Raw genomic sequence first — 13,638 nt, 5'->3', positions numbered from 1 at the left:
CAGGTGCTAACAAGGAGGAAGTTCACCAGAGACACGGGGGAGGCTGGCATTTTGTCCTAGGGATGTTGGCGAGCTTCACGCCTCCACTAATCATTGCTGTCATTCCATTAGCTGGTTCGATGATATTCTAGGAACATTTTCTTTCTGAAACACAATCTGGAAAAAAGAGGTGTGGGAGAAAGAAAGAGAAGGAGGAAGGGAAAGATATAAGAAGGAAGGAAGGAAGGAAGGAAGGAAGGAAGGAAGGAAGGAAGGAAGGAAGGAAGGAAGGAAGGAAGGAAGGGAGGGAAGAAGGAAGGAAGAAGAAAAGAAAGGAAACCTAGAATGTTTCTGTAACAGAGAAGTGAGGAGAAGGAAGGGAGGGAAAATTGGGGTTGGAAATGAAATATTCCTAAGCCTGTCTTTATTCCTAGGAGTCAAGGCCAATTCTGTGACAATGTCAACCTCACGCATCAAGAGGAGATAGAGGCTCCCAAAGACAAAAGCCATACTAAGCCTTCAGTGATGCTCTAAATGAAAAGCCCACTCTGTCTTCCAAGGACAGTAATTTTTGAACCTAGAAGGAGGGGGAAGGGATCCAGCTAGGCTGTTTTTATTACAAAATTCTTCATCTCTTTTTATCTCCTGGGTTTCAGATGCATTTAATTATCCTCCCTAAATGCCATATTCTGCTCTTAATGAAAATCCTTTTTTAAAAACTTCTTGATGCAAATGCAAATTAAATTTGATGTTTTGTTTCCATGAAGGAAAATATAGAGTACCATGGACTGGGAGCATTGTGTTTTGGAGCTTGTTTTTAAACAAAAATAGGATTTTATTATCATTATCAGTAGCTGCTCATGGGATCTAAAAAATTAAATTTGGCTCATATTTGTAACATCTGGGAATTATTAAAGAATTCACTAAGGAATCCATAGCCACAGAAGATTCTGATTTAAAAAATTATGCACACACACAATTTTCATTAGCTCTATCATATGCTAGGCGTTGTGGTGTCTTTAAGGCAAAGGCACTCAGAATCACATAAGCAAACAAAGAAGAGCAAATTCATAATTACAATAACATTTATTGAGCACTTACTATACGCCAAGCACTGTTTTAAATGCTTTGTAAGTATCAACCATTTAATCCATACGATAAACCTATTATTACAAGTGCTATTCCTGCCCTCATTGTACAAATGAAGAATCTGGGAGATAGAAGAGCGAAAAACTTGGCCAAGGTTACACAACTAGTGAGTGATGGCTCCAGGCAGCCCACACTGTCAGCCATACATGCAGTTAGTTTTGGAAACAGATGCCCAGGACAGAAGGGGCTGAGGGAAGGGACTAGTGGGGGATGGAAGATGCTTCCTGGTGTAGGTGACCTTTGAGTTGGGTTCTTCCAAATGATGGAGGTGGTGGATTGTAGGCAGAGAAGTCTGAAAAAGCAGGGTGAGTTCTGGAACGTGGGCAGTTTGGTGTCAGAGTATGTTGCAAAACAGGTAAGGACTGGGTGGGAAGTGAAGTTGGAGAGATGCTCAGAAGGCAGATCATGAAAGAACTTCAGTGCAGCCCCCAAGCAGCGTAGACTCTGTCCGGAGGCTTGTGAAACATATAAATAAAAGAGAGACACAGCCCTGTCTGTAGGCAAACACCAAAGCTGGGTATATGAATGTCTCATTCTCTGAACTGCCCTGATTCTTAGTATTCTGTTTCTTTTCTTTTTTCTTTCTTTTTTTTTTAAATCACACCAAAAGAAGAAAAAGAAAAACACCCAAGGAATCACAAAGGTTTATTAAAAATAATACAAGTTTGGGAAATTTTTACTTACCGTGGACTCAGGTCCTTGATTAGTAAATAACACACCTCCTTTGTATCCCTTAAATTGATGAGATTCGTAAGATTGATTAATTAATGATCAATAAGAGTAATCAAGATAAATCAGAACAAATAAAAAGAAAGCTAGTAAACATTTTTTATAACAAACCTATTGTACTCCATGTTTCAGGAAAGAGCATGTTCCTTGAGTGTTTACATAATAATTTACCCTTTCATTTTAGAGTCTGTCCTCAAACAATTCAAAGCTTTATTCTGGGGACAAATTTCAGTCCTGTACATATTGTGTGATCTATGTATTTCCTGTCCATGTGCCTCCAGGCTTTCTACCTTTCTAGGAACCTGGTTTCTTTGAATATATACCTTAAATAGTAGGTAGCCCCATGTCACCAAACCACACCTTCTCCATGATTACCAGAGTTTCTCAGAGGTCTTGCACCACCAGCGTTCACCTCCTGTTTTGAATTCCAGCTCCCACTGGATTCCTTTCTTTTTCATAATCATACCTGCTGAGTTAGATTTTTTTCCCTCCTTGACAAAAGAGCTAGTTTCTTCATAAGAAGAATTTTGCCTTCCTTCTGGGCCAAGGTAAACTGCAAACAGCTTTTAAAGTAACAATGTTTTCTTCCCTATTACAATAATAGCTTACAATATTACATGTATTATAATTCTATAGTGCGTTACAGCTTTCAAAACATTTCACAATAGAGCAGGTATGATTGTTCTCATTTTAGAGGAGAACGGAGGAGGGAACTAACATTTCAAGGCTGTCTTTTGGGAGCTAGGGATTTTGTGCTTCCTGTTTTATGCGTTTTAGCTCATTAGCATATATAATCTAATTAAGCACATTTTCCCAATTATTCTTTGCAACAATTTTTACGAGGTAGGCATTTGTATTAGTATCTACTGCCATATACAAATTACACTAAGATTTAGCAGCTTAAAACAACAATACTCAGGATCTTACAATTCCTGTGGGTCCGTACCCTGGGTATGGCTTAGCTGGGTACCTCTGGGTCAAGGTCTCTCAGGAGGCTCCAGTTCTAAGGCTGGTCTGGCCTGTGGTCTCATCTGAAGGAAGGAGTGGATCCGATTCCAAGCTCATTCACATGACCCTTGGGAGGCTTCGGTACCTAGCCTAGCTGAGATAAGCCTCAGTGTATTGCCATGATGGCCTCCCCACAAAGCATTTTGCAACAGCTAATTCCCCTTATAGTGATTAAGCAAGAAAGTAGAAAATGCCCTCAATTTGGAAGCCATAGTTTCTTTGTCACCTAAGCTAAGAAGTGACATCTCATCTTTCACCTCAGTCTGTTAGAAGTAAACATGGTTCTAGCCCATACTCAAGGGGAATGGATCACACGAGGGCATGAATACCAGGAAATGGATGATCAGGGACCCTTAAGAGGTTGCTTCCCACAGCATTATGATCCCCGCTTTGCTATGGGAGAAAAAAATGTTAAAGAGATTAAGCAACTGGATCAAGGTTTTACAACCACCACATGGGAAAAACCAGCAGTAAACTCTGATTTTAAGATTCTAAATAGCAAATACACCTCTACTGGCTCCAAAAATCTCTTTAGGAAAAAAAGAAAAAAGGACAAAGAGCTAAATCATGAGGAAATAAACTTACATCAGCAATTTGTTGAATAGAAAACAGAACAAAACAGAGAGCCCTTCCAATGATTTCCTGGGGCCAGTATACATTTAGCCACATTCTTTATGCCCTTATCAGATTATGCCCTTATCAGATTCCCAAATGCTGATCTATATCTAGGAAACAGTTTTGGCCAGGCTGCAGCAAAGTGAGAAAAATAAGAATTATGCAGAAGCTTTTCATAAAGGTAAATATTCAAATAAAAGGGCTTTTCTTTTTTCATTTTCTTTTTTTACTGTGGTAAGAACACTTAACATGAGAGCTACCTTCTTAAAAATTTTAAGTGTGCCATACAATATTGTTAACTATAGGTACAATGTTGTATAGCAAAGATCTAGAACTTAATCATCTTGCATAACTGATAGTTTAGACTCATTGAACAGTGAATTCCCATTCTCTGTCTCCCCAGACTCTAACAACTACCATTCTACTTTCTGTTTATATGGGTATGGCTATTCTAAAGATCTCATACGAGTGGGGTCATGTAGTACATGATCCTCTGTGACTGGCTTATTTTCACTTACCGTAATGTCCTCAAATTTCATCCATATTATCGTGTGTGGCAAGATGTAGGAAATCCTAAAGCAAAAAAGACTTTCCAAAAAAAAAAAAAGTAAGAGGGCTTTCTTTACTCTTATTTTGGGTTGTGAAAATGATCATTCTTTTATAATGTACTGGCAGCAATAGAATGGCAGTTTTCCCATAAAGCTATTGTTCTCATTTGACAAAATGAATAATATACAATACTCAGAGATTCTTAGATTTTATCTGAACTTTTACTGGTTTTTGAAATTCAAGAATTTCAAGGCTTCTGCTTCACACTGTAGCTAAATAACCCTGTAAGTGGCCTGGATATTCAGACTGATGATCATGAGTTTGAGATAAGTTCTTCAAATGTTAAAGAATGTGCCAAGTGTGTTTAGAGCATTTAATAAGGCAAGAAAGTGGGATTTTGTTTATACAGAGTAAATAACATTGATTTTCCCAAACTTTTTTTTCCCCCAAACTTTTTAAAAATAAACTTTTATTACTGTAGATTTCAGAATGTGAAGATGATACCGAGGGTCCTCTATACCCCTTACCCAGCTCCTTTGTTGTTAGCATCCTACACTACTATGACTCCTTTGTCACAACTGAGGAACCAACGTTGGTACAATACTGTTAACTAAGCTCTACTGTTTGTTCAGATTTCACTGGTTTTTCCCTGATGTCATCATTTGTGAAAGATATAAGGAACCTGAGTTCTAGAAGTTCTAGATCTTTAGGATGTATCTCCATAAATTCCAGACTTCTGCGACAGCTATCTTTCTAAAGCACAAATTTTCTTGTGTCTCCACTTTCAGAACCCTAAAATCTTTCAGTGGCTCCCAAAGATCACAAAATTAGTCATTATTCAATAAGTACGTACCATGATCCAGGGACTGTGGTATTCACTGGTGAATCAAAAAGATATGATGTGTGTGTTGGATCTCAAGGGGCTTTCAAATCTTTCCATCTTCCTTTTGACTTCTGGATGTATTATCTTCCTCTGAGAGTGGTTCATTCCATTTCTCATGTAAATCAAGTTAGCTGCCTCCTTTAGATTCTGTCAGCTGTGCCCATTACTTTGACCAGCACAAAATAGCTCCCAACACAAATATACATATCTTTGGGAGTAGGACAAAAAGGGGGAGAAAGGAAGCGAGAAGCTCTTAATATTGATGCTTGAACATTTTTTGATGATTGAATATTTTGAGTGAACAAATAAAGCTGTAGGATATAGGTGGCAGAAAATTGAACAGAGCATCAGAGGGAACACACAAGGGAGTGGTCAATTCTACTTGGGAAGATTGGACCAGAGGTATTTTCTGTGAGATACCGTTAAGCTAAGTCTTTTCTTTTTTTAAACAAAATTTAACATTTAACCATTTTAAGTGTACATTTCAATGTCATTAAATAATTCAGTTTGTTGCACAACTATCACTACTATCCATCTCCAGAACTTTTTCATCATCCCAAACTAAAACTTCGTACCTATTTGACAGTAATTGACAGTAATTGCCCATTCCCCTCTCCATACATATATAAATAATTAGCTTTGAATTATATAATTATATACATAATTATCTTTGAATTTGTGTATATAATATACCAGCTTTGAGTTTCCGTATATATAAATAAATATAGATTATAGTAAATATATATATATATATATATATATATATATATATATATATCTCCAAAGCTAATTATTTCATTAAAATCTCAGAATGTTAGTGCTTAAAGCCTTCTGTCTTAACATGGAAGTATATTATAATCCCAGGTACTTTTTGTACAATTACAGAAGACATAAAAATTCACTTTTGGAAACACAATTATAATAATTTTACTTGCTAAATAAAATAGTTTGAAAAGATAGACAGAAATATAATTCATTAATATATTATTTGCTTCCCATTGTCATAACAGTTGATATTCTTTTAATATATAAAAATTAAAGATATGTATACTGAGAACTAAAAGTATACAGATATGGTACTTATAAAATGTTTTATTTTTCTATTTTTCAAAAAATGCTGCCTTTATAATCAGTATTGAATATGTATCCCCTGGCACATTAGGTAAAATAAGAATTACTGAGGCTCAAGTTTGAATATAGATTGATCATGAGCCTATTCAGAATCTATAAAACCCTTCAATCTATATAGATCTCTTAAGTTAGTACATTGAAAATAGGAAAAGAAGTAACTGATTTGGCCATCAAGTTAGTGATATGAGTGGAAAAAAACAGTTTCAGAACCCAAGAGACACAGCTATTTAAAAAAATTATGTTTGGGTCATAGTTTTGATATGAGTAAGCTGAGTCTTTCCGATAGCTAGGTGTCTGCTAAGTAGAGGTGATTGTGAGTTGAATTGTACTCCCCCAAAGATATGTTCAAGTCCTAACTTCCAGTATCTATGAACATGGTCTTACAGAGTCTTTGCAGATGAAATCAAGTTAAGATGAAGTCATATTGGACTTAGGGTGGGCTTGAAAGCAATGATTGGTGTCCTTATAAGAAGAAGGAAACATGGACACAGATGTACAAGGAGAATGGGATGTGACAACAGAGGCAGAGATGGGAATGATGTGTCTACAAGTCCAAGAAAACCAAGGATTTCTGGCAACCAGCAGAAACTAGGAGAGCTGCATAGAACAGACTCTCCCCCCAGTCCCCAGAAGGAGCCAACTCTGCTGGAAACTTGATTTTGGACTTCTAGGTTCCAGAACTGGTGAGGTGATTTCTGTTGTTTTCAAGCATGCAAGTTTTTGGTGGTTTGTTACTGCAACCCTACGAATCTAATACAGATGAAACATGGAAGAATGTGGAAGAAGAGTAAACAGGAGACTCAGAGTAGTAGAGGCCTGGGGTGTGAGACAGCCTGGCAGCTTTTTATGGAAGATCCTCAGGAACAGTCCATAGGTGGGGTTTTAGACTCCTGACTCTGCCATTAGTGTCCTATTACTGCTATCTAGTGTTCTTTGGCAAGGTTCAGCTAGACCTTCTACAGCATGAGCTGCATATCTACAATGAGAAGGAACACTGAAGTTCTGAAAATACATTATTATCAAAATAATAGTTTTTTTATAACACACATTCTATTTGCTCTATGCGTTTCTCTAAAAATTAGGAAGAATTTGTCCTCTTATATTCCAAATATGGTAAAAAGAAAGCTGTCATTGGATATTTGCCCTAGGAAAAGTAATAAAAAGAACCATTCTCCTTGCTTGTCTTGCTGGAACATTAATGCTGACTTGGCTGCAAGCTGATGGTAAATTCCTCTGTATTTGTCCCTTGCCAAGGAACTCATATAGTACTGGGACGTAGGATGACTGGGCGGAGTGGGAAGGCAATGAGTGACTCCAGGGAGAAGTTGAATGCTGGTGATGACAAGCTGTCTTTTAAGGAGAGTGGGCCTGATTAGCTTTTGATGAAAGAGATGTATTCAGGAGGGGAGCACCTGACATCTTCTGAGCAGGTCAACTCTCCTCAAAATGAATATTTTTAAAAAGATTTTATTTATTTATTTATTTAACAGAAAGAGAGAGAGAGAGAGAGAGAGAGAGAGAGAGAGGACAAGCAGAGGAAGGCGCAGAGGGAGATAGAGAAGCAGACTCCACAGAGCAGGGAGCCTGATGTGGGTGGGGCTCGATCCCAGGACCCCAGGATCATGATCTGAGCTGAAGGCAGACACTTAACTGACTGAGCCACCCAGGCACCCTCCAAATGAATCTTGAACAAGTATTTGAAGAATATAGGTTTTGAAGTGGCATCAAGCCATTCAACGTTACTGGGGAAAAGTTGGGGGGACAGGCAGACATTTGAATTTCTCCATCTGTCCTCACAGAACCTCACCTATATGTCAAGCTCAGGGCTAAGTAATTTATGAGCAAGATTACTTTTGATCTGTAAGTCAATCCTAGAAGATAGACACCATTATTACTTTATATGATAGATGGGGAAGCTGAGACTTTGAGGGGCTAAGAAACATACCCAAAGACATATGGCCTTATGGACAACTCAGCTAAAAATAACCAAACTTCAAAGCACGACTGGCTTTTGGAAGATGACTTAATCGGGAGAGTGATGACGGACATCACAGGAAAGGAAAATGGTATCAGATCTTAGACAGCCTTCCATGTCCCAGCAAGGACCTTGGACTTTATAAGTAACAAGAACTTTAAACAGGGGAATCAAAGAGTGGCTTGCATTTAATGGGTCTTTGAGAAATATCCATTGAGTGGACACAATCAAACTTTGGTTTACAAGGTGTAGAGAATGCAGGGCTGTGGGGATGCAGGGCTGAAGCAAGAGAAGCCAACTAGAAGGCTGGTGAGTAATGAGGTGAAAGAGAGGTGAAATTTCTTAGCATGCCACAGAATCCCTAATGAGCTTCTTCCTGCTTTCTTTTATTTAAAGAAATCCTGCAAACTTGAGCAAGGTGGTCTATGAAATAACCCCATGCCCTCCTGCGTCTCACCCAACTCATCCTAGAGCATTTAAAACCCATCTTAACAGCATCAGCAACATGAGTGCTCGTTTGTGAAAAATTTACAGTCCACCTTGGAGCCAAAGAGATCTGGAGCTCAGATCTGTGCCTTATCTGGTGTTCTTCCTTCTATTCACTCCATATCTAGTTCTTCCCATTGGGGGAGGGGCTGAACTTATCCCCTGAGTGTTGGGTCTCTGCTTTGCCAAGCAAGCAGTAAACTCAGATGTTTCACATTGTGTTTGGTGGTTTTTATTTCCTTCCAGACTTCTCGAGCTTGGACTACTGCATATTGGACAACTACCTGCGTATGGGTCAGCCCTCTAAACCAGCCCTTCTCAATGCCTTGCATGTCTCAGAATGTGGTATACTTATCCCACATGTATTCTTTTTCATATGTTGTTTCTTTTACCTGGAAGGCTATCTCTTTCCTTGTTTAACTCATGGATTTTCTGTTAATCTTCAGAGATTTAGCTCATGTTCTCACCTCTCTCCAGGGCCTTTCTTTGGTCCTGTTCCCTCATTTTCCAAGACCAAGGTGTCTTCTAAGATGTATTGTCTTGTTGGTGTTCATGTCAACATTTCTTTAATTACTCTGGTGTGCATAGAACCTTTGCACAATATCATATTATTTCATCATGGTCTTCACATGCCTGTTCATGCATTCAACAAATATTAATTAAAAATCTACTATGTGCCAGGCAATGGGTGCTGCAGGAACTTAATACTTATGATATGGGAGCTCTCACCTCTATAAATCTATAGGGCTTCATTACATGTTTGTTTTACTATTCTACAATGTTTTCATAAATATTAACAACTTCCTTATGTAGCCTTCTCTGGACCAAAGTAATGTCAGGAGCCTAGAAATGAAATCTTTGCTCATTGAAAAATGGGCTAAAATGGCTCCCTCATTCTACTTTTGCGGATTCTAGCTAAATACAAATTTCCCTTAGAGCATCTTTATTTGTACAATCAGCTTGTTTCTGATTATGAAAACAATATGGTGAGTGTGAATGAATGAAAAAAATAAAAAAAATGTAAAGAAACTAAAGTCATCTATAACCAAAACTGTCATAAATTGGGTAGCTTATAAGCAACAAACATTTATTTCTCATGGTTCTGGAGGCTGAGAAATGTAAGATCATGACGCTGGCAAATTCAGTGTTTGGTGAGAGCCCATTTCCTCATAGACAGCACCTTCTGTCTATGTCCTCACATGGTGGAAGTGGCAAGCAAGCCCTCTGGGGCCTCTTTTATAAGGGCACTAATCCATTTCATGGTGGCTCTGTTCTCATGACCTCATTACCTCCACCAGTCCTACCTCTGAATACCATCACCTCAACATAGGAATTTGGGGAGGGAGGGACACGTACATTTACATAATAGCAATGCAGATAGGCTATACCTTCATTGGTATGGTGTCTGCATGGATGTATACATTTTTCAAAATTCATTGAACTATACATTTTAAACTCATGTAGGGGCGCATGGGTGGCTCAGTTAGTTAAGCGTCTGCCTTTGGCTCAGGTCATGATCCCAGTGTCCTGGGATCGAGCCCCCCATCAGGCTCCCTGCTCAGTGGAGAGCCTGCTGCTTCTCTCTCTTCCTCCTGTTTGTGCTCTCTCACTATCTCACTCTCTTGCTCTCGCTCAAGTAAATAAAATCTTTTAAAAAAATCTATGTACTTTGTTACATTCAAATTATTCCCCTTTTTTAAGTTTTAAGTATTAGAATAAAAAAGAGATTGTAAGTAAGGAGAATTAAAAGACATAGCGAATAAATTTTAAAAAGCAGACAAAAGTATAATGCTTAGGGGTATACACTTAAGTGATACAACTATAGATAAATGCATGGAAATAATTTTTATAAAAGTCAGTTACGTTAGGAAGAGTGAAAACTTTCCAGGTATGGGGTCAATGGAAGGTGTTCTGAAATGGCTGTCAAAGTTCTGTCTCTTGATGTGGGTAGTTTATGAAGATCTTTACCATGAAGTAATACATGTACTTTCTGCAGTTTTTTGTGTGTCTGTGTTTTTTGGAAACTAAGAAATAAAAACAAGTTTTTAAAAATTAAAAACGGAAACTCAGTGAATATGTATAGATAGTATATGTTCAAGGAAGGCCTGTTTGAGAATGTGACTTTAAGATGAAGCTTGAAGGCTAAAAAGAATCCAGCTACATGAAGAATATGCGGAAGACCCATGACAGGGGGAAGATGGAATATAGAGCTTGGACTTCATTCCAAGGGGGAAGCTTGGTTGGCCCTGCCCTATGCATGTATACACTAGTTGAGGACTCATGGGCAAAACTCACAGAACATCTGGATTACCTCTGTGCACAGCTGTCTCTTTTCTGTTGCCCTCCTATTATGGGCTGAATGATTATGTCCCCCTAAAATTCATATGTTGAAGTCTTTCCCCCCAGAATGATGGAATTGGGAGGTGGGGCCTTTGGGAGGTAATTAGGCTTTGATGAGGTCATGAGGGTGGACTCCCAGGATGAGATTAGTGTCCTTACAGAGAGAAGGAAACCAGAGCACTTTCTCTATTCACCATATGAAGACACAGTGAAGCCGGTAGCTGTCTACAAGCCAGGAAGGAAGAAAGAGGAGGGGGAAGTGAATTGACTGGCTCCTAGATCTTGTGCTTCTCAGCTCTGAGAACTATGAGAAATAAATTCCTGTTATTTAAACCACCCTGGCTATGGCAATTTGCTATGACAACCTGAGCGGCTGAAGACAACTGTCCTGCAGATTCCAGCATCTTCATTCACCCCAAATTCTGATCTTTCTGCCTCTTCAACTCAGGGGAAACACTGTACTCTACTCTCACTCTTTAGGGGGGGCCCTGATCCCCTGTGTGGCTCTTCTCAGTCCTTACTCCAGTCTTTGAGTCTCTGGCCGTAGTATTACTCCCACTTGATTCACCCAGAATCCTAAACTATCCCTGATGTGGTGAGATAATCTAGGAAGATGTTTTCTCAAGGGAACAAATCAGATAGTAAGAACAGTTGAACTCAAATAAACAGAAAAACAGTGCATTGTGGCATCATTAATACCTGAGAGTCACATTCATGTAATACCTTACTCCAAATCCAGGTGTATATTAGAATCACCTAAGGAGCATTAAAAATATATATAGATTTCAAACAAAGGGTTGCGGAAGGGGAGGGGGGTGAGGGGATAGGGTAACTGGGTGAAGGACACTGAGGAGGGCACTGGATAGGATGGCCACTGGGTGTTATACTATATGTTGGCAAATTGAATTTAAATTAAAAAAAAGAAAGAAAAAATATAGAGAGTTCCACTGACTTTTGCTCTGGCATGTACATGTAAAGGTACTTTGAGGGGGCTCCTCACACAACCAGCCTAACCGCTAGTCCCAAACATATACATTTAGGAACTCCTCTGGGTTATTCTCCACCTGCCACCATCCTTCAGATCCATTCTCTGCCTTTTACTGCTTGATCTTCAACTTGGGAGACTGACTCACAAAGACTGCATGCTGCCATGGGTGTAGAGTTTTCTTGGCTCCCTGGTTAGAGATTGGAGGGCATGGTATCTTTTTTCCCAGGATCCCTCCTATATTATTACAACCAATAGTTTGCTGTTGCTGGCTTGTTAAGTTTTTAGTAATTTTATGAAGGTAGTTGCAAAACATAGCCAGTGTTTAAAAATAAAGTATATAAAATTACAAGTAAATACATTGAATAAAATAAATGCACAACCAATCACTCCCTAAATAGTTTTCTGTATTTAATTTTGCTATCATGTATGATGCCAGTCCTAGAGAAAGGTAGGCCACTTCATCTCTTCCCAACTCCATGTGCACAACTTCACAGTGGTGGCATGAAATCAGCCATAATGGGAGGATTTACTCCTTGAAAATCAGCAACTATTACATATTCAGGCTTTTCTTTCTCCCAGAAGAACAGATTGTTCAACACTCACTAGGAAGCAACCACTGAGCACAACCATTCAGGGTGGCTCTTCTTCCACCACTCCAATCATCGCCATGCTTTGGTAGACTGTGTCTTCCTCTTGGGTCTTCAGGCCGAGGGATGATGACAGCTTCTCCCCACTAACACCTGCATTCTTGTTGGCTCTCCTACTTCTTTTTTTTTCTTTTTAAAGATTTTATTTATTTATGAGAGACACAGAGACAGAGAGAGAGGCAGAGACACAGGCAGAGGGAGAAGCAGGTTCCATGCAGGGAGCCGGACATGGGACTCAATCCCGGGTCTCCAGAATCAGGCCCTGGGCCGAAGGCAACGCTAAACCACTGAGCCACCCGGGCTGCCTGGCTCTCCTACTTCTGACCACTCCTCTCAGAATAGTCCCTTCATTAAACTCACTTTAGTTAAATTCTTTTGAATGTATCATCTCTTTTCCACTGGATGCCTCAACTGATGTGGGAACCATTCCTAGAGACTGATATTTCCACAAGTGCCGTTGATAGAAGATGGATAGAAGACGAATACTGTGAAGTAGAAACACTTTTCACATTGAAAAAGATTCATTGGTCAAATAAGTCCAGGAAAGAAAGGGTTTGACAAAATTAGAATGTTTCTGTACTCAGAAACTTTAGTATAGCTAATATACATTGTGAATAAGACTTAAACCTTCATGGCCACGTTTTTCCCTAAAATATATCTTATGAAGCAATGTTCCAATAAACACTTCCATTGAGCCATTGTAGAAATGCAGTATTTGGATGTACTTTGGGAATTGACCTAGAAGGGAAGATTCTTTAACAGTTCTTACAGCAAGTTTTTATTTTTTAAACTAATTGAGCTGACGCTGCCATTTTTATAAATATAAGGTAACATTTCTTTTAGCTCTTTCACTGTAGAATAAATTCTGTACACCTCAGTACAAAATTTAAATGTCTAAAGATTATCCCTGTAAGCAATGGGAATCAATTTAAATGATGTTGAGTGGAAAGCACTTTTAAATGTACAACAACTTCGTGATGTATGTATGATAACTACTTGAAACATTTGTCAACACAATTTGGGGGTCAGTGGCTGTTGATATGACCCTACGTTTAATGACTCCAAACTGCTGGTTTTGTGTTTTTATGTGTGTGCTTTAGATATTTCTTATTATTTCCCTCTCTGGCAGGTTGTCAACCATCATTGCTGATAATTGTCA

General features: G+C 38.8%; 1 long non-coding RNA gene across 5 annotated transcripts in view; it reads left to right on the top strand.

Moving 5' to 3' along the window:
- The window catches only part of LOC121472520, a 52,809-nt gene extending 50,973 nt beyond the window's left edge, over positions 1–1,836 (top strand). For 2 of the 5 annotated variants that reach the window (XR_005982938.1, XR_005982937.1), the window contains one exon: positions 414–1,835. This is a non-coding gene — a long non-coding RNA (uncharacterized LOC121472520). Of the gene's footprint in view, positions 1–413 lie in introns of all 5 variants that reach the window. The other 3 variants (XR_005982936.1, XR_005982939.1, XR_005982935.1) reach the window with 3 other exon arrangements.
- Positions 1,837–13,638: the final 11,802 nt, after the last annotated feature.

Source organism: Vulpes lagopus, chromosome 12, assembly GCF_018345385.1.
Source record: "Vulpes lagopus strain Blue_001 chromosome 12, ASM1834538v1, whole genome shotgun sequence".
Taxonomy (NCBI): domain Eukaryota; kingdom Metazoa; phylum Chordata; class Mammalia; order Carnivora; family Canidae; genus Vulpes; species Vulpes lagopus.
This window is presented reverse-complemented; position numbering and strand designations above follow the sequence as displayed.